The sequence below is a fragment of the Pteropus vampyrus genome, unplaced genomic scaffold (genome assembly GCF_000151845.1).
Source record: "Pteropus vampyrus isolate Shadow unplaced genomic scaffold, Pvam_2.0 Scaffold42, whole genome shotgun sequence".
NCBI classification, from domain to species: Eukaryota; Metazoa; Chordata; class Mammalia; order Chiroptera; family Pteropodidae; genus Pteropus; species Pteropus vampyrus.
In genome coordinates, this window is record NW_011888823.1 from 2,247,338 (window position 1) to 2,270,144 (window position 22,807).

Consider the following 22,807-nt stretch of genomic DNA (forward strand, 5'->3'; position numbering starts at 1 on the left):
TGTGTCTTAGCATAAAGAATAACTTTTACATAAGGAATCAAGCAGGAAAAAAAAAAAAAGACTACCTTTTGAACAAGAGATTTATGATATTTTAAAGACTACCTTTAAACAAGAGATTATGATATTTTCTATGTAGTTTCAACAAATATTGATGACTTTTAACCTCAGCACGCATTTCTCCTTCTTTGTGAAATAGCCCTGATTTTCCTTTGAGAATTGTCCCCTCCCCTAATCTTATTTTATGTGGTCTGGATAGGGCCCACCCCCAGCCTAAGGCATATAGACATATACAGGTCTGCACATTGCATTCCTCCTTTCTCAGCCATTGGTGCAGGGCTGGCCACGTGATCAAATCCACTCACGTTATAGAGAGTTTTAGGACTAGAGAAACTCAGAGTTTTCACTGCCTGACCACAGCAAGCTCAGTGTACTGTAGGGAATAAAGTGCCTACCACTCAGCAGACTCCTGAAAAGTGTTAGTTTAGCTTCTTTCCTATCTTTCCCTCTTTTCAGATGTTCATTTAAGACCATAAATTTTCCTCAAAGCACTTTAGTTTTATCCCACAAGTTTTATGTTGTATTTTTATTATCATTCAGTGGGAAAATGGTTTTAATTTTTATTGTGATTGCTTCTTTGGACCATGGATTATTTACAAGTGTACTGCTTAATTTCCAAACATTGAGTGCTTTCTAGTTATCATTTTTTATTTGTTTCTAGCTTAATTCCACTATGGTTGGAGCATATACTACATACGGTTTCAATCTTTTGAAAGTTTTTCTTATTATAGTCAACATACGATATTAGTTTCAGGTGTACAACGTAACGATTCAACATTATATACCTTGTAATGTGATCACCAAGATAAGTCTCGTAACTATCCATCAGCATACGAAGTTATTATGATGCTATTTACTATATTCCCTGTATTGTACTTTACATCCCCATGACTTATTTATTTTATTAACTGGAAGCTTGTACCCATTAGTGCCTTTCACCTTTTTCACATCTTTTTCGTCCATTCATCTATCGGTGGACACCCAGGTTGCTTTCATATCATGGTTATTATAATCTTTTGAAATTTTTGAGATTTGCTTTATAATCCAGCATATGGATCAACATTGGTAAATAAATGTCCCATGTACATTTGAAAGGAATTTGTATAACATAGTTGCTGAGTGTAGAGTTTTATAAATTTCAACTAGGTCAAGTTGGAGATAATATTGTTCAACCCTTCTACATCCTCAATGTATATTTTCTCTGCAGATTCTCACAGCTGTATTACAATAGCTGCTTATTTTAACAGTTTTGGCTGCTTATTATAACAAATTGAATTACGACCACAGATCTGTCGATCTCTCATTTTACTTCAGTTAGGTTTTGCTTTACATTTCTTGAAATGTACATTTCTTCATATATTATTAAGTTATTAATAAATTTCTGTTAATTTTGTCTCTTAAACATGATCAAATGTTCCCATTTATCTCTAGTAATACTTTTTACCTTAACTTCTATTTTGTCTGACATTAGTATAGATATACCAGCTTACTTTTCGTTATATTTTTTTTTCCCATTATTTTGCTTTTAACCTTTCTGTATCCTTGTACTGAAGCATGGCTCTTGTGAGCAGCATATAATACATCCTGGTAGGATGGGTTAAAATTAAGGAGTTAAAATTAAGTCAATTTAAAAAAAAAAAAATGTTAAAGCTACACTTCCTGCACACCTGAGCTTATGAAATAAAATCTACACTCACTGTACCTACATGTAGGTACGTGTGTGGTGAGTACCTGGCCCAAGAACAAGGAACTTGGGACTAATTATAATAGCAAAGTGGTTAAGAGCACAGATTCCCTCCTGGCTCCTTTAGCTTCCTGCTAGCAGCAGCCAGGACAGGTGTTTCACAGCCTATTTGCTAAAATTGGGGGAAATTGTAGCCTTGAATAGTATGGGGATGAGGGTAGAGGAGAGGAAATGAATTTCCCTAAAGCTAGAGAAACCTAGCACAGTAGCAAAGAAATATCTAGAAGGAACAAGTCGCTCTGATTCCAGTTTCAGAAAAAGTTGGTTATACCACAGGCATGCAAATCTTTCATTTATAAATTTCTATCTGACTTTCATGTTAGATTTTAAACTCAAGAGGATTCCATTTACAGTTATTACAATGTGAATAGCACAACCTGGAATTAAATTCTGAACTTATCTTACATTTTCCACACCCTCTAGGATGACCAAACCTCTTGAAATAAATGACACTACAATGTTCAAAAAATCCTTCTTCCTCAAGATGCGATTTCATGTAGAAATTATCAGAAAGTTAAAATTATTTAGTCATATTCTTTTTAGTTCAAATGACCTAGGAAGGGCCACACTTTTTTTTTTTTTTTTTTTTACATAATAACCAAAAGATCAGATCTATCCATATAGGGGTATATTTTTCAAAATATTTGAATGCCATAAGTATGTCAATGCAGCTGTATGGGTAAGTGTTATAACCTCTGAAGTCAAAAAATTCAAATTTATAGTTGCCACATTAAGCATAGATGTTAAAGCATTAAAGTTAACACCATATAAAGTCATATAAAATATTGCATGTGTAAAGGGGCTGAGTTACGTTCATACTGGGAACCATAATTTAGAATTTCCTGACTTCTGAACATGTAACACATCATAGTAATTGATCTGGCTCCTTAGAGCTAATATAAAATATCTTGTTAACATGTTTTCTATCCAATTCTTTCATCATTTACCTTTTGGCTCTTGGAGAAACAATTCATCATGCTCAAATGTTTTCACACACCTGCACTGAGCTAATATAGCAATGGAAAAGCCAATGCAACCAGGATTGAGTGAAAAGATTTGTACATCATGCAGGAATGTTAGTGTGGACACTTAGCCTGGAGCATGCAAGATGACGGTTTGCCTTGGGGTCTAGAGTTTTGTTTACTTTGTCTTGTACAGTGATAGCTTCATATTCTGCTAGATACTGTGGGGTACAGAATATCAAGGTAACTTATGCATCCACAATATCTATGGACTGTTAGTTCATAAAGCTGATATAGCGGAGAAAGGGATGGCCTACCCCATGACGAAACATGACATGTTGACATCCTGGTACTGCAAGAGAATCACACTATAATAGACTAAATGTTTGTGTCCCCCCGAAATTCATATGTTGATGTGATGGTATTTAGGAGTAAAGCCTTTGGGAGATAACTAGATCATGAGGGCAGAGCCCTTATAAATGGGATGAGTGCCCCAGAGAGCCCTCTAACTCCTTTCTGCCACCATGTTGGCACCCAGATCTTGGACTTCCAGTCTTAAAACTATGAGGAAAAAATTTTTGTTGTTTAGGAGCCACCCAGTCTATGGTTTTTTGTTATAGCAGCCAGAACTGACTAAGGCATACAATCTTGAAAGCGATTCTCTGCCAAGTGCTGACACTATGTGTTCTTACCCTCAACTGACCCCTCGTTCTTATTTCATTTGACTGAGTCTCAAATTCACCCACTCTTCCTTATCTTGCTCCACACCAGGCAAAGAAAGCCAATAGCCAGTAGTTGAGAAGATAGTACCATGCTTCAGACACTGCTTAAAGCATCCTAGAAACAGTGATGCATTTAACCCAGTAGAGCAGACATTGGCAAACCATGGCCCATGAGAAAAACCTGGCCTGCCATCTTTTTTGGTAAATAAAGTGTTTTAGGAACACAGCCACACTCATTTAAAGTGCGTAAGGGTTTAAGTGTTGTCTATGGCTATTTTTATGTGACAACAGCAGAGATGAGTACTACAACACACATGGCTAGCAAAACCAAAAGTAAGCACTATCCAGTGTTTACAGAAAAAAGCTTCCCCACCCTGCAGAAGAGAAATCTCCTCTGTGTGGTCTGCAGCCTGACTCTCCAGGTCACGTGTGAGAAAGTTAGAATTGTTCTTAACAGAATTCTTGGGTTTGGGAAGGGGGAAGGAGTTTACAGAATGGCACAATCGTCTATACCTAATATTTACGCATTAATACCTGCCTTTTATCATTGTATAGTTGGTACTGGGGATCCTTTTCAGTACAGGTCCTCATCACCATGTTCATCTTTTTCCATTAGGTCCCTCACTCACTTGACCTTGCCCGGACTTCACAAATTCAATAATGGCTACCAGGACCCAATGGGAGGAGGACAATGACATACCCACAGAAAGGCTTGTTTAATAGTCTGTTTGAACCTAAAGAAGGGAGGGCTGTATGTATTTCATGAATCTTCAAGGACCAACATACGGAGTTGTAGTACCCTCTTTCCAAAAAAGAACATGTGCTTCCCTGGCATGGAAGAGAAGGGAACTCCCTCTGGCCCCGCCCAGAATTCTCTCCTTTGTCTAGAAGTTACTCCCTTGGACAGCCTTGGGGCTGTCCCATAAGCACACACTAGCTATGTCTTCACATTGCCAAAACATCTGGAGTGAAAAACGCATTTAATCGTTCAGATTATTTTCCCCTGAAGTAATGCCAAACATCTGTCTAACTAGAAACAGCTGTGTATTAGTTTTGGGCTGCCATAACAAAATACCATAGATGGGGTGGCTTAAACAACAGAAATTTATTATCTCATGGTTATGGAGGCTGGAAGTTCTAGTTCAGGGTGCCAGCATGATCTGATTCTGGTGAGGAGTGTCTTCCTGGCTTGCAGATGGCTGCCTTCTAGAGAGAAGAGAAGAGAGAGAAGGAAGGAATGCGGGAAGGAGGGAGGGAGGGAGGGAGAGAGGGAAGGAAAGGGTGGGGCTCTCTGGTACCTCTTCTTATAAGAGCATTGATTTCATCGTGATGATCCTACCCTCATAATCTCACCTAAATCTGATTATCTCTCAAAGACACCCCCCCCAACCCAATGCCATCACATTGGTGGTTAAGGCTTCAACAAATGAATTTCAGGGGACACAACGCAGTCCATATCAAGCTTCATCTCCAGCATCAAGTACGCCAACATTTGGTGGTGTCTGTGGGGAGGCCCTAGGCAAAGGTTCAGTGAGTCAGAGCACCTGAAACAGCATGCCCCCTGGATTCTTCATAGTCCTCATTGCTGCTAACTGTGTTCTCCTATTAGCTTCCAGGGCAATACCCAAGTTGGTGCCACAGGCTTTGTGCATTTGAGAGTTCACTCTATGCTCAGCATAAATCCAGACTGGATGAACCAGGATGAAAATGTGCCAGATACTTCTGACATTCAAGTTGCAGAAACTTGGGAAACATATAGTTTGGAATTCCAGAGCAAAAGCAGGATCACGTGACTAGATACTATTACAGTTGTATCCGTTTAGTAACAAACAGCCCCAAAACTCGTTGGCTTAAAACAGCATTTCTCACTGTCTTGCTGGGCAGTTTAGCTGACCTAGGCAGACATGACTGACTTCTTCTGGGTTTGCTCATATGTTTGTGGTCAGGTGGCAGGTGAGCTGAGGGGGTGGCTAGTCTAGGACTGCCTCAGTCACAGGTCTGACAGTTGTCTAGTTGTCATATGGGATGACTGGATGACTGGGCCATAAAGTCTCCTACCTTCTATGGCTAACTCAGATCTACACCAGGTGTTTCTAAGGAAGCAGAAGCACACAACTGTTTTGAGGTTTAAGTTAGGTCCTGATACACTGAGACTTCGGCCACCTCTGTTAGTGAAAGTGCCAGCCCAAATTGAAAGGGTGTGGAACTGGACTTCACCTCTTGTTGGGAGGCATTGCAAGTCTGCATAGTAAATAGTATGGACACAGGAAGAGGTGAAGAACCACAGCCATTTTGGCAATCTTCCACAGGAGTGGAATCTGGGAAACAGTGGTTGCTCAATAATGAACAAGCTCCAGATAATCATTCACTTCTTACGCACCATTCATTGCCTTTTCCTCACTTGGAAATAAACATGGAATATTGGGCAGTGGGGGTGGGGGGCGGAGGGAGATGGGACAGGAGTCTAGGAAATCAAAGGCTAAAAAGATTGCTTTGCTTGTCACCTTGACATCCATGAGCTGCGTCACTTTGAACCAATCACTTTCCTCCTTTGAGTCTCTGGTTTTTCATTCTGAAAAGACGTATGATAGACTATTTTATCATAATGCACCTTATCACTTGGATGTTCTATATTCAAATCAGATTATTTCCTATAGACCTCTCCAGTTAGTCACCTACCCAAAGCATCGTGTTGGAGGTGCAGACACGTGTATTCTCTAGCACCTGGAATCATGCCTCATTTAGATTAGCACTGAAAAATACTTATTGATTAACTTATCCTATGTCTGCCTCTACCACTGAGATTATGTGTTTAAAAACAATTGGACTTCTTAAAGACAACCCTGACCACTCGATTTGGTGGATATAGTTTTTTTCTGCATCTCTTCGACATCAGTCCACACCAGCAGGACCAGAGACTCTATTCTCATGGCCCAGAGGATAGAAAACAAGTCCTGAGAAGGGGCAGCACACTTCTGTCTTACCCTCTTCTCATGAGCTTACGTAGACTCCTTCTGTGGCTCCATTTTCTCTCCTTCGACTTTGGACTGTTTTGGTAGACAAGTGACACACTGTCCAGAGTATAATTATTATAATAAATTTGCAAATTAAAGAGGTGTGTGAGAAATACATACTCCTCAGTATGAGCATTCCTATAAGACATTTTGCCTAAACAGGTCATATGCATACTTATCTTTCATAAAAGCCTAAAATTCTTCATATCGGCTCCATAACTTACTAAAGGTTTGTATTCTCTAAACCAGTCTCATCACTGTAACTGACAGATAGTATGTGCTCATTAAATGTTTTATGAATTTGTCTATTTGTGGGGAAAAGAAGAAATTTACTTACTATATTAAGGTTGTGTTTGCAAGTTGCCAAAACATCTAGTTGAAAAATGAAAACTCCAATCATTTCGATGCCAAATTATGCCACACATTCCGACATCTGGGAAACATTTGGAGCATTTTTCTTTCTCCCTGATTGTTTTGGTGTCCTATAGAGGCAAGCCTCAGGAAATGGTTGTGGGTGTTTGTGGTGAGGGGTATGTGCAATGTGGGAGGTAGCATTTTGAAAGTGGCTTCTGGGAGGGAGTGTACTGCTAGAGTCATATTGAGAATTGGTTCACCTCTCTCTGTTGATTGCCATGTGAATTTATGCTAACTTTTCTTTTTATCACAATAAGGCAATTAATAGCAAAAGTCACCACAATGTCCATTTCCCTTTACTCAACAATTTTTTCACACCAATAATTCAACAGGACATAAAGTTTAAGAAAATTATTCTATAGCAACATAATGGAATAGTACTCATTCATCTATTAAAAATATAGAACGTGAAGGTTTTGAAGCCATAAAGAAAAAAGATTTATAATAAATGTCTAACTAAAAAAACAAACAAACAAACAAACAAACAAAACCCCAGAAGATAAACCGTTCTATATATTAACAATACAAATAGCTAAAACACAGAAGAGTAGTGAGTGGCATCCTACAGGAATACACCTAGTCCAGTCAGGATTCTATTTTGCATTACTCACAGGTACTGACTTCTCCCCACCGGCATTGTAACGTCATGTGTGGGCAGTTTCATCTGATTCGTGTATCTCTCCTCTAAAACCAAGTTGTTTATTAATTCATTTATTCAATATTGATCATGAGCTTGCTCCAAGGCAGGCACTAGCTCAGATTGTCTGTCTTTGAAGGGCTCTCACAGGCTAATGGGGTAGGGAGACATGTCAATAAATAATTCTTAAATATAAATTTAACACTTTTATTTTATTATTTAACAAAAATGTTGCAACTCTTTTCAGCAGTCCTAGGTGGCCTTCAATCTGTGCAGTGCCCAGTTCTAATCCTCTGATGGCAGGCGAGGCCGAAGGGAACATCTGAAATGAGGGCAGCAGAGGAGACAGGAGTCCTCGTTTCCTAAGGGACAGTTCTTTTGGCTACATATTTCCTGAAAATGATTCCTTGCCACTGGGAACCATCAAAGCAAGAGAGATTTCACAAAACCATGCATCTTTTGACATATATATTTAAAAATTATAAATCCAAAAAGCTACATTCACTCTCCCCCTAATCCCATATCTGAATCCTTGAGATTCTTTCATCATCGTATCTCGACTAAATGATTGTTCATTTCTCGGTTTAGTTAAGAATACTGAACTGGCATGCTTGTTCCTTTTCCAAATTGTATGTTTTCCAAACCCAATATTATAATACAAAATTATTAGGACACACTGCTTCCATCCTGGGGATCCATCATCCCATTGAAAGTTATAGGGAACCCAGAGACCTGAGATTTATACTTAGAGAGCTTATTGCCTACTACATTAGGAGATCGGGAGGTCTCCATGGCTGGAGATGGCAGGGATTCATGAGAATTGGCTCTAAAAGTGCCATCAGGTATATAAGCTATGCGCATACATTAAATTCACTTCCACCGGTTCCCCAGACATCGCTGATAATTGAGCTGATAAATGACTCTAAAAGCTGAAGACACATGGCCAAAACTTCAGGGTGTTCAATATTCAAGGCAAATTCTTCGGTGAAGACCCTCCTCTCCTCAACCTTATTTTAAAAATAATGTTACATAAAGTAGGTCTACTTAAATTGATTATCAAAGGCCACCAAAAGTGGTTAGCTTAAAGAGTGTGTGAAGGGATGTCCTACAGCTGGAGCTGTAGGACAAGGTAAAAATAGTCTTATATGACCAAGTTTATACATGAGTCCAAATATTATTCATTACCAGTTGTCCTGTGCTAACTCTTTACCCCTCTTTTATAGTTGCCTGGCTAAGTCACTGCACAAGGACCCCTAAAAGACGGGACCCAGGAAATCATATCTATTTGGCATACCTCAGGCTAACTTGGATGCTAACTAAATAATAGTTTCTGATAAATTCTTCAACTGGTAGAGTTTTTTCCTCTACTTAGGCAATGATAGAAAAATTATGTGACAAGAGTATAGCTGTTCAAAGAATGGAATGGAAAAGTCATTTAAGGACAAAAAGAAGGTAAAAAGAACTTGTGAGTAATTGATATATCATGGACAGGAAAAAATTTGGCACATTTCAAAATGGAAAACAAAACAGTATTGAAGAAAACTAGAATTTTCCATAACTGCAATTGCACTTCATTTTCCAAATGTGTGCTCTTTTAAATGATTAAGGTTTTTAACAATCTAGAATAAAAGGAGCAAAGAGTGAAAAAAAAATAAATCTTTCCATATTCAAAATTTGCAATATTGAAACTTGCCAACAAAAACACAAGATCACTTGGAACCAGCTCTTGGCTATAATTAAATTAGAATGTGTTTAAATTCTTAATGGCATGGTATTTTACACTGAGTTTGAAATATACACCTAAACACTCCAGCCATCATGAGTTATTAATATGAAGTGCCCAATAACTGGAGAAGTATTGCAGCTTATTATCACTCCTCCCTGGCTAATGAAACCAATCATTCTCTCTAGCATTTTAGCCACAAAAACCAGAATCACTCTCCTTGTAGCTTGAAAGGTTTCAGAAAGCATCGAAGCAGCTAAAAGGTAGCCTTTTTCCCTGATGAAATGATCCTGAAATAAATGTTAGGTTGTTTTTACTGAAGTATGTGTGTGTCGTGTGTGTGTGTGTGTGTGTGTGTGTGTGTGTGTGTGTGTGTGTGTGTGTGTGTGTGTGTGTTTTCTTTTTAAGCTTTCTACCTTTCCACTTCTCTGTGTGGAATAAAAATCTATTCAGATCCCAAGAGGCACAAGCAGCATGACCACAGTTTACTAATTGTTATCAGGAAGCTTCTGTATGAGAAGATCACGGTGTAAAAACCTAAACCTGCCTGTTTAGTTACAGAGCTTACTTTGATAAGGGGTTGCTGAAGTACATATATTAAACTTGCCTTGGTAATAGGTGATGGAAGTCTATTGAATTCAAACTGGTAAGAAATAGTGTAGACATCATGCAGCTACACAACCAAACTTTCTATTAAAATTAGGGCTGGCTAAACCCTTTAATTAACCAGCAGGATTCACAGGCTAGCATTGGGACTCGGGGCTTTGGCAAGGACTGTAATCTCCTCTCTAGATGTTTTGGCATAGAACTAGGGCAGTTAGACCAAATGTGTTTCAATGTGCTCCCCCCATTGCACTAATGACCCTCCTGATCATTAGGCCAGGCCTTGTAAAGCAATCTTCCTAAAAATAGGTGACAGAGACAGAGTAGACAAAATATTGCTAATACTGTAAGAATAGATTGCTAGCAGCTTTCTCACTGTGGGGAAAATGTGAATTGACCTTAGAATCCTCCTACAAGCCAAATAAACTAGTAAACAAGAAAGGACATTATCTAAGGAGCAGAATTTAGACTCCAGGATAGAATTTCATGCCAAATAAACATTTTGAGAAACTAAATAACAAAGTGGTTTGATTGATCAAGGACTTCCTAATGAGCAAACCCAGACTATGGCTAGAATTTTTCCAAGGCCTCCTTGAGAAGCCAAGAGCCCAAAAGAAGCCAAGGAAGATAGAAGCCGGAAGATGAGGTAAGCCGTCAGAGTCCCCACATTATAATAGAAAGATCTGACTGGCCTCCAGACCCTAGAGATGAGCACAGCGCTAGGAGTACAAGGCCAAACTGAGAAATCAGAAACCAGAGGCAAGAAACAAGTGGGGAGGAAAAGCGAGGGTAGAAATGCGCAAGTTCAAGGCGATCGCTGACATTAGCTTTCTATCTTTCCTCTTATGGGTCAAAGGTTTGTTTTTATTTGGTGTCAGCAGCTTGGGACTGGGTTAAGTCAATCTTCTTTAAAGGTACAAGAATGGGTGGAAGATTTATGTTATGTCTGGAAGGGTTCCTGTGACAATAAAATAATAAAAATAAAAAACATTATTACTACTTACTGAACACTATGCTAGAAATTATCTTAGGGACTCTCATTTATACTATATTAGAATCAATATTAATAACAACAATAATAATAACTATGTGCCCAGAACTGTGTTAAGTGCTCTAAACAAATTCTTTTTATTTTATCCAAGACGTCGGCAATGTCATTTATTTATTATTCTTATTTTACAGATGAAGAAATAGTAGCCTCACCATAGGGGAAAAGGTAGACTGATCTTAGACTCAGAGAAGTAAAGTAACCTGTTGGAGTTCACACAGCTCATAATAGCAGAGCCAGTATTTAAATGGACTTTTTGTCTGAATACAAAAACCAAGCTGTTTCCAAAGGTCAAGTGATGGTACCGACAATAGGAATAAGGAGGCTGATAGGTGTGATATGAAATATGTTAATGATAAGCTACTAAGCTCTACAGTTTTGAAAGCGGTTACCCTTGTTCCAAGTGACCCATTAGCAGAACAATGACTTGAATACTTATGATTGCAAGTGAATCAGAAGGAAAACGAGGAAGAGGAGGAGAGGATGACTATGCTGATGAAAATCATGATGATGCCAATGATTATAGCAGCTAGAACTATCCTCATGTTCAGGCAGAGCTACATGGTCACCTGTGGGGCATACTTTGGTGGTACCACCACTGTCTGGCCACCTATTTCCACTTAATAATACCTAAAGCTCCTATAAGAGGTCACAGAACATTCTCTCCATGGTTAGAGACAATGTTTGAAGATAATCCTAACACATGTAACAGTGTCCTAAATTTATATGCAGGTATATTAAAATATCAAAAACCATCTCTAAGAAATGCTTTTGATAAAAGACATGGTGGTAAAGAGGATAAGGAAATGGGATCAAGGTAGGCTGATACGAGATAAGAAAAGAAATAGTCATTCAGTCCTCGAGTATTTATTGAATTCTTCTATGATCTGAGCCATTTAAAAGTCATTATTTCTATTTTCAAGTATGGAAACTGAGCCTCAAAGAGGTCACACAATTAATAGTGGTCCAGCCAATGTCTGAGTCCAAAGCCAGTTCTTCTCCTACTCAGCCTTGGGTGATGGAAGCCAAAGACCCCAGGGACTTTATAAGTAAACACATAAAATTCTCTCATGAAATGCCAAGACCATATCATCTCTTGATCTCCCCAATACCACAGGTCTTGGCCCAACACCAAGGTCCAAAAAGAACTCTCTGGCTTCGGAATTTTTTTATATTTTAATTTATTCCTTTTTAGAATTTTTTTCAAATTCCTTTTAAGGCTTCAGAATTTGATTCCTGAAGTTGCCCATAGTTATTCCTAGTTCTGATTGTGGTAATTCACATGGGGCACAGAAAGCTTTTTCACAGGTTCAGGCTCCATCTTGCACACAGACTCATAAATATTCATGTATCTCATTATCCTCAAAGCTATGAAAAACTAGCTTATCCAAAATCAACAGGAGACACTTTAATATCAAAATGTCAATTATATTCCATATGGTGATAAATCTCTTACCTTACCAAGATAAAGAAAAGCCCAAATTGCTACCTATGAGTGAGCACGTAGCTGTGGGGCCAGGCAGTGCCCACAGGAAGACTGCTGAGGTTTCTCTATTCTTCACCAACCTGAATCACTTCTCTATTTGATCAACTCTTCTCCACAGGTCCATCTTTTCATGTGCTCAAGCCGTGTCCAGGGAGAGACATGCTAATCCCTTTTGAACAACTCATGGCTTAGTCCCTGGCTGCTTTAGTCAAGGAGGCAGTGTCTCCAACCACCACAGATACAAAATGAGCATAGCAATTGACTTCTGCAATTAGATATCACAAAGTGGAAAAAGCACATAATCGCTAAATGCAGAGTATCAACAATAGTTCGCATTTGTTTTTATTGCATTTTTCTACAAAATTTTCCTAGATCAAGAGAAGTTAAAATATTACTTTTAAAGGAAGTGCAACAATCACATGGATATTAGAAAGAGGTAACCTGGTGGTCTAACGAAGACTTAGTGAATGGTATACAGTCCTCGAGAAGGTAGTTAAGGTATCACAGTTGGCACTATTACTAAAGAAAACCACATCTTTTTCTTTAAGACCTATGAAAAATGCAACTATTTTAGCACATACCAGAAATAAGTTAACTAGACTCTGACTTTCATCACCATGCCTGATTCCTCAAACACAGATTTAGTCTTAGAATCTGTTATAGGCTCAATTGTTCCCCCGCCCCCAAAAATTTATATGTTGAAGTCTTCACCCCAATACCTCAGAGTGTGACAATTTGCTGATTAGGCCTTTAAAGAGATGAATAAGCAAAAACGAGGTCATTAGGGCGAGGCCCTAACCCCATATGACTGGTGGCCTTATAAGAACAAGAGATTAGGGCACAGACTCACACAGAGGAAAGACCATGTGAAGACACAAGGAGAAGATGGCCATCTGCATGCCAAGGGGAGAGACCTCAGATAAAAGCAGCCCTGCGGACACTTTAATCTCAGACTTCTAGCTTCCAGAATTGTGAAAAAATAAATCTGTGTTGTTGAAGCTGCCCAGTCTCTGGTACTTTGCTATGGCAGCGCCAGTCAACTAACATGGAATCCAGAACGGTAGACGTTTGGCACGACAATCTAGGGCAGTTCAACTAAATAAATCCACAATGCAACTGCTTGCTTCCCGTGATCATTCCCATCCAACTCTCGAAACCGCTGAAATAAAGAACACGGCCATCTGAAACTGGGTGAAATAACATCTCCTCCTCCAAACTCCTGAGGCCACAGGGACAAGATGGAGTCAGGTAGGTGAAGAGTTTATGTGTCCATCCCAGGACCTAATAAATTCTGTTGGTCATAATTAAATAAAGATTATCTCTTCCCTGACTAACACGACCACCTCCTTAGTGGTGGCCCACCTCCATTCTTACCCCCTCCAATCTATTCTCAGAGCAGTAAAGTGATCTTCTCAACATCTAGAAAGTGTCTGGTTTAAAAGCCTCCAGTGGTTTTGCATGGCATTTTAGAATAAAATCCAACTTCTTACTGTGGCCTAGAGAACCCTCCAGGATCCAGCCCCATGCTGTCTCTCCATCCTGAGCTTGAGGCACTTCCTGCCTTGCACGCACACCTCCTAGAACTCTCCATTCTTTGAACTCGCTAACCTCTTTCCTGCCCCAGGACCTCTTAACATGCCTCGTCTGTGACTGCCTCAGAGAGACATTCTCCAGCCACCCTCTAAAAATACTGTCATTCTCCATCCTCCCCCATGCTTAATTACTCCCACAAGTATTATAACCTGTACATATTTCATTTAGTCTGCTGTGTAGTTATTTTTTCTCTTACCGTGAGATCAAGGACTCTGCCTTATTTATCACCATTAGAGTTCCATGGTTGAATGAATGAATGCATAAATAACACAGCGAGTGGAAGCACTTTGTAAACTCTAAGGTGTGGTATAAATGCAAAGCATAACTAATAGATTTGAAGGCCTATTAAGGCAGAACCCGTGTCTTCTTTCCTTCTTATACCTCATTTCCTCAGTAAAAGGCAACTGAATTGACTAATTTACTCATTATTTGAAAATGATATCATAAATGGACTATCATATTGAATAAATTATGATTTATAGCAATGTATGGGTTCTAAAATAATATCACATATCTGATTTCATGTCAATCTTCACAAACTCCCTGTGAGTAGACATTTTTATTCTCATTAGACAGAGGAGGAAACTGAGGCTGAGGAGTTAGGTACACTGTGTAAGTCCATGCGGATCATCAGTGGTAGAACCAAGGCTTCCCACTATCCTACTGCTGCCATGTCAATCAAAGTGCTTACCTCTCCTGGGCAAATGGTGACAAATGACAGACAAGGGTGGGAGGATCCAGGCTCGTGTAAGGTGAGATTGTCCTTTAGGTTTGTCTGGCAGCAGGGAAGAAGTTTTTCTTGGTATGGGCTTTTTTGAGCCACCAAGGGAAGATTTTCCTTTATACCCTATTTTCCCCGATATATCAACTCTAGAACCTGTGTATATTTTGCTATTACAGTCTTAAATGTGTCCATCTTCATTCTATTTTGAGGTAAATTTCTCCAAAAATTATTTTGATGTTCATAATATACTATTATCCTTTTGGCAGGTGAAAAATTATATTGTTATGCCTTCTAGGGTTAGCACTCCCATATACTGAATTAGGTGGTTTTTTTTAATAGGATAATTTAGTTCTGTATTATTTCACTCATTAAACATATTTATCATTTCTGTTATTATCAGATCAACATCATAAGATTATACTCTCTCTTGAGATGACATTTACAAAATAATTTTGCTAGGAAAATGGATTCTGTGGTCAACGTTGAAAGACAAATGACAGGATATGCAAAAAACATTTAATTTTAAAATGTGTACTTATGACTTACATTTCTAGGACTACATCTTCCTGAAATGCAAGCATAATTATCTGTTAGCATAATAAACTCTTAAGTTTAAATAATTTTAGTTAATTCAACAAATAAATGCCATTTGCATTCGAGTATCTGACATTAGGTATCTGGCCATACTGGATGCAAGTTTCTCTTTGGCAAATTTACTCAATAATTGAGTAGAGACTTAATAATGAATTCTTACTGAATGAGATTAAAAAGCTAATTCAACTGACAAAGCCATAAGAACATTCAAAGAAGCCATTATCATGCTCTTCAGGAATGCTTGCCTCCCCTTCAAACAAGGTATAATGAAAAAAAATTATCAGTTTGAGTCAGTAATATGTGAGTTCGAATTCTTGTTCTGATGCTTGCTAGCTATATGACTTTACTTTTCTAAGCTTCAGTTTCCATTTCCATGAAATGCATGTAAAAAAAAAAAAATCTGATCTCTTAAAAAAAACACACACATACACACATTCTTTAGTTAGCTTGGTTGGAATAAATAAGTAGTAGCTGGATATCACCCAGCAAAATTCATGCCACATACTATGTACTCAACAAATATTAGTCCCCTCTCCATTTGTGCTCCTCCAAACTGTAGTCAAGGAGCTAGCTGTGCAGAGAAGAAGGGAAGTTGGGAGCAGACCACTCTTTACTGCTTCAGAATTCATTCATTAACCATTTTGCTGTATCTGCTCAGCACCTCATTGTGAGAGGTACAGCCTCTGATTCTATAGATGCAAATATACAACGCGCATGCTCTGTCATTCAGATTGGGCCAAAGGAATTCCTCTTAACACCTATAGGGAAAGCAAAGGGCTGTCTTTCTAGCAAGGATAATAACTGAAAATTGCTTTATTCATAAAAATATGATATTGAGAGTTTAATATGTGCCGGGCACTGTTCTCGTCATCTTTTATGGATTATCCCACTTACTCCTTTCAATTCTGTGTTGTGGTTTTTAATGTCGTAGATCTTAAAGTTCAGTTTCAAAGAAACTTGACATTTCAGGGCATCAAACTAACCTAAAATGAGACATAATTTTAATTAAATATTTAGAAATCTTAGATTTCACCAGTAATTACTTTTTACATGTTTACAATGTCATTCGTTAGATTCAAGTATTTTTTATTTATTTGTTGTAAATATAGTATCCAAAGAGAGAAATATTAAGCTTTAATTTTTTTAAAACATTCATTAATAAATTCATAAGATTAATACATGGGGCACTAACAAAAATGCAAAAAATACAAAGAGAACTGAGTGTTTCTTTCCATGAACAACAGCCCCTCAAACATGTTACATGTGAGAAAACCAAGGCCGAGTTAACTAACTTCCCCTTCTTTAGAGTCCCAGGGCTCGTAAGTGGCAAAACCACTGAAGATTTGACACAATCACTGTACTAACAGCCTTCCAACAATGTGAAATGTGTAAAGTGTGTGGCATAGAAGCTAGCAGAGTGGGCACTTACTACTTCTCTCCTCCTGACCCCAACCTAAATCAAACTGCAGGTGTAATAAAGGCAATCCAAAATACTGCCCCCCACCACCACACACACACATACAGAGTCATTCAAACAGCGTGAGGCAGCCCTAACAAAGAAGAGCCTTTATCGGTGCCCTTCTCTTACCAAATCAAATTCTTCAGAAGACAAACATCCATCTGAGTTGGTATGGTAATTTCACTCATTGAAAGGATCTGGTAGGCAAACTGATCAACGGCTCAGTGACTGGCAGGTAGTCAGCAATGACAGCCTCTGCAATGAACCACACCTCCCTCTATTCCTGACCTTGGGTAATCTCCTCCAGTTGAACCTGGACGGTCCCTGTGACTCACTCACAACCAACAGAATAAGGCAGAACTGACCTTGTAGGACTTTGAAAAAGCGATTAGGAAAAGCTTTGCGACCCTGGCCTTGGTCTCCGGGAGCGCTCACTCTCAGGGGTCACAATAAGTCATTGTTGTAAATCACCGTTTTGGAGTGGTTCTTGCATTGGATAAATGGTAATTGCCCTGCAAGCATTCCATCTGGCATTTTCTCAATGTGTTTTTTAATTGATAAACACGTTTTTCTAGATATTAACTATCCATTCCTAAATGGCTAGTCAGCATGCCTTTCTCCTCTATCTGTACTCAGAACAGTAACAACATACACTTTATCTAATATTTCAAAATTACCACCTATCATGATTCCCAGACGAAGAATATTTTCTTTCTCCTTTTTCAGGAAACGGTTGAAAATGAACTTAATAATGAACAGTTTCCAAGCAATGTTCTACTCCAGAACTCATGGGAGTTATAAAATAACCTAAAACTAAGAGGGTGAAATGGCTCACCGTTTAAATTCTTTATATCTTGAAGTCTTTGATTTAAATCATTATTTTTTAAAAAATCAAACCATGCAGTGTTCTTAATAAAGCATTATTATTTCAGGGAAAAGGATAAAACTTTCCAAATGCAAATGTTTAGCTGGAGTAGAGTCTTAAAAGATTCCAAGACATTAGTCAGGAGATGGATTGCTTTGCTATTACAAGTCTGGGTTATAATATCACTGGAACCAAATTCCCGTCAGATTAGTCTTTACTCAAAATGAATGTTTGTAATTATGAAATGAAATAAGTTTTAATTTGAATTGCCTGAAAAGGGGAAACCAAATATTGTGTAATTACAGGAGAAGAAATTTGAGATGGAAAACAAGATAGTGTTATTTACAAGTAAAAAGGCTTTTATGGGATTATGGGGCTTTAATGTGCATATTTGTAGGATTTGGGGTGGCAGAAGTTGGAACTAAAATATTTTTCGCCAGCGTTTATTTACAGTGTGCACGCAAGAAATGGAATCCCAGACACATCTGATATTGGGCTTATTTAAACCTTTTATATCCCTACTAAATCTGAAAAGACTCAAATGTTAGCCACACATAATGGAAGTAATCGTGGAGTGTGATAAAATAAGTATTTGAAAACCACATGCAACTTTTAGGCTCAAATCCAAAACTATAAAATCCACCTAGAGACATAATGAGCCTGACTCTCCTTCTTGGAGGAAGAAAAGTGGGGGTGGGGGTGGGAATGTCCTCATTCTCCTTCCATAGTTTGTGGCACCTGAGTGGAGCCCCCAAATGGCTTGTACGTGCTTTACTGCAAAGGCTGCCCACAAACACCATTTTGCCTCTCTGTAGGGTGGCCATTTCTTATCCTGTGCAAAACTGTGTCTTCAGAGCCTTTTCTTCCCTATCTTACATTTTTCCCATCCCTTCTAAAGCCCCACTCTCTCCTCCCCAGGAGTCTAGGACCCTAGGACCACAGTTATTTGTCCCACAGCCTGCACCTCTCAGCTGTGATAGCACTGAACCCTTCTCCTCAACCTTTTCTGGGATGAAGCTTCCTATTGAGGATGTCCTTCTTCTCCTGGGGACAAATTAATTTACAATAAATCGTCCTTCCCAGAAATATTGCCTCCTTCAAAGATCTGAGAAGGACAGTTCACGGTTTGCCAAATGTTTTGGTTTCCCTTCCCATTTTCCACAGTTGTTACTAGAAAGTAGTTGCCCAGGCAGGCACTACATTTCCCAAATTTTTTTGCAGATAACTATGACCATATAACTGAGTTCTGGCCAAGAAATAGAGACAGAGTGATAAATGCTACTGCAAGGTTGGCCCATGAACACCTCCCATACAGCTCTTCTCTGTGCTCTTTCCCCCATTCAACTCCCTGGAAGAGAGATATTCCCCAGGGTGATTGGGCAACCCTCCGCTAACCTGGATCCCTGAATGACTTAATGGTAGAGAGCTACCCTATGCACATATCTGCTTTCCTGGGGTAAGTAAAAAGCAAGAAATATACATGTTTGGTTCTCTCTCTCTGTTTCTCTGTCTGTCTCTGTCTCTCTGTGTCTCTGTATGTGTCTCTCTCTCTCTCTCTCTCTCTCCGTTTCTCTCTCTCTCTCTCTCTCTCTCTCAACTGCAGTCATACAGTCATACTACCCTAAACACTACTAATGCAAAGGAATCATTCTCTAATAACAGAAACTTAGAAAACTTGGGGCAGATTTTGGAGGGTGAAAGAAACTTTCCAATTCCCTACAAATCACCTAGTTTAAAAGTTACCTACATATAGACAGTGTTACTAGACTTCCAGCTAGGGTTTGTCATCAGTCAGTCATTCGTGTACGGGTGACCTGGTGGGTCAGTTAGAGACTCCGTCTTCCAGCTGCCTTCCTGCCCCAGAACCTTCTTCATCCTAGTTTGTCACCGTTTGCACTCAGTAGTCATTGCTAAGCCTCAGATATTTTTAAGTTTTCTCAGCATTTCAATTTAGAAATTCACTGATCAACGAAAATCTCTTGTCGTAATCTCATCATTTGTTCATTTGCTTATTCATTCATTCATTCAGCACTTATTCAATACCCTAAATACAAAGCATTGTGCTAGGCATTGACTGAACACAGATACTTTACCATCTATTGCTGCCAGTAGGTAAAAGAATGGTCATGAGAACAGATAAAAGTTTTCAAACAATAATCCAGGTAACAGTATAATTATCATTATAGCTGAATTTATTGAGCCCATGTTTTGTGCCAGACACTCTGTTCAGAACTGGATATTCTTCATTTTATTTAATCATCACAATGACCTTATCCTCATATCGCAGACAGAGAACCCGAGGCTTGGAGACTAAGTGACATGCTGAAACAGCACAAATAACTACAATCAGGGTTGAGACTTAAACCAAGCTCTGTGTGCTTTCAAAGTCATTTACTATGTGACTTTGGGCAAATGAGCTAAATGCCACAACTCTCCATTTCCATCTCAGATGGAAAGATGCAATTTCTACTAAGAGTTAAACTGCAAAGAGAGTAGAGATGTTTACACTCTTCCTGCCCATAGTATACTTTATGAATACTATGTGTAAAAACCTGGCCTCTCCAACGATTTTCTTGCTTCTGAAATGGCAGTGGTGGGTGGAGGAAGCTTAAATAAATATTTACAGTATTCACATTATAAGAGAATGTTCCAGATGGTGCGTCTTGAAATACTGATCGCCTTCATTCAAACTGAGACCCGCCTTCCAACGGACGGCATCTCAAAATTCATCTTCACGACTTATAACAGTGTGATAAGGTGATTGATCCCTAATGATCACGTGACACCAGGGGCTCCTGTTCCTTGCACTCACGCGAGTATGACTGTGGGCTCTGGAAGGGCCCAGGGCAGAGCACGTTTCTGGGCTGTGACATGTACCACGTCGGGAGTCCCAAGTCTCACTTTGCTGTCAACTACTCACTCGATAAAATCCCAGCACTCCACGTGCTTATTCAGACTCAGCCACAGACTGATAGCAGAGCATCCGCTGGAGAATCAACAAATACACATTTGAAAAAGACTTGGAGACAGAGAAATGCTGAGAAAAAAAGCACAGAGGAAGGCTGCCAGCCACCGGAGAACAGGGCACATCCTGCCTGTGGATTACCCAGTAAGGAAGGCTCCTTGGGATCTTTATTTGCCAGGCTGTAGCCCGGGCCCGTATGGGGTCAGCTTCACCTCCCAGAGATACACTGAGTGGGGGGAGGGGGGAAGGAGTTTAACCACTACCACAATAAAGTTTGTAAAGTGAACCTGTAACACCCACTGCTCTGTAAGCAAAGTGGAGTATGTTCATGAAAAAGAATTTATTTTCTGGGTTTGTTTCCCCCTTCTCCGCCAGCTGAGCTGGGTTGTAAAGTTAAGAGTGAGACTTCTGGAGTCAGACACCTAAATTTAAATTTTTCCTTTACTACTTCCTGTGTGAATCTTGGCAAGTTTCAAAACCTCTCTAAACCTCAGTTTCCGTGACTGTAAATGTGAATTAATAACTACACCTACTTCCCAGAGTTAACGATAATTAAGTTTCATGTAAAACACTTAACAAAGTGCCTGGAATTTAGTCAAGGCTTAAGCAACTTCACACATTTATTTGTATAGCAGATCTGGGATAGGAACCAATGGGATAAGTTGCAGTAAATAGTTTTCAAAAGTATGGTCTCAGGACCCCTTTATATTCTTAAAAACTATTGAGGACCTCAAAGAGTCTTTGATTATACAGATTACATCTATATCTCTCAGTGGTTGCCATATGAGAAATTAAAAGTGAAACCACTATAAATATTTATAAACTAACTCATTTAAAAATAACAACAAATCCATTATATGTTTTATAACATATTTTTTATAAAAGATAACTATATTTTCCAAAGCAAATAATTTAGTGAGGAGAGTGGCATTGTTTTATATACTTTTGCAAAGCTCTGTATTGTCTGCCTTAATAGAACCAGCTGGATTCTCAGTATCTGTTTCTACGTTTGATCAGTTGTGATATGTTGTTTTCATTAAAGTAGATGAAGAAAATCCAGCCTCATACAACTACAGATGTATAGTTGGAAAAGGAAGGAGTACTCTATTATTCTTTTCAGATAATTGTGGCTCTTTTCTTTGATGTAACACTAAAATTCTATGAGTGGCATTTTCTTTAAGGCCAGTTGCAATAAAAAATAAATAAATAAATAAATAAATAAAGTAAGGATTGGAAAGGAAGCAGCATGATTTTTATTTGTTAGCCCTATGATTATCTCTTCAGAAAACCAATAAATTCTCATGTGTAATCATAAAACTAAGAAAGCTCATCAGTGTTGCTAGATATAAGAGCCATGTACAAAAGTGAATAAGCTCCCTAAAGAGTAGCACAGAAGGATTAAGATGTGGACTAGAAAGATTTATTTCATCACAAAGTAATGATAATCTTAGATGATCATAGACATTTAGGAAGAGATGTGCATAATCAATGTGGATTATTGGCAAATCTGAAAGAATACCCAAATAAAGATGAAGTATGATTGGGAAGATGTTGAACCAAAAATGTCAGTTTTCCAAAATTTGTTCTCTAAATTATTTCTCAAAATATCCCCAAATCCCACTATTCAATACAGTGCCAGTTAAATTCTTACCAGGATATTTTTTTATTTGTGATTATTTAAAATTTGATTTTAAATGCTATAAGCAAAGAGTAAGTAAGTACACACACAGAATAGTCAAGGGAAATCTGAGAAACACAAGAAGTGACTCAACCTAAAAAAATCAAGGCTCTTTATAAAGGTATCCTAATTAAGAGAGTATATAGCATTGGTGTAAAATGAGGCTATTTTTATGTCCCTGGATCATTATTTCAAAGCCCAGATGGAGACCAAAGAATAGCTGAGGAAATAGTATGTGAGGGGACTGGGAATTAGTACCTAGTTATTTATACTTCCAGAGCAAAAGTTAGGTTTGCTCTCTTATTTTTTTCATTGGTATTTCACATTTGAGCAAAACTTTACTATAATTTCTATTTTAGTTAGTATTTGAGAGGGTAAGGAATTAAAAACCAAGAAAAAACTAGTAGTCTTGTATCAATTATGTAATTGGCAAAGAAAAACACTATTCATAAAAACACTATTCATAAAAAATCAACACTTATTATCAACTAGTAGAAAGCTACCTCTTCAGTGGTTGAG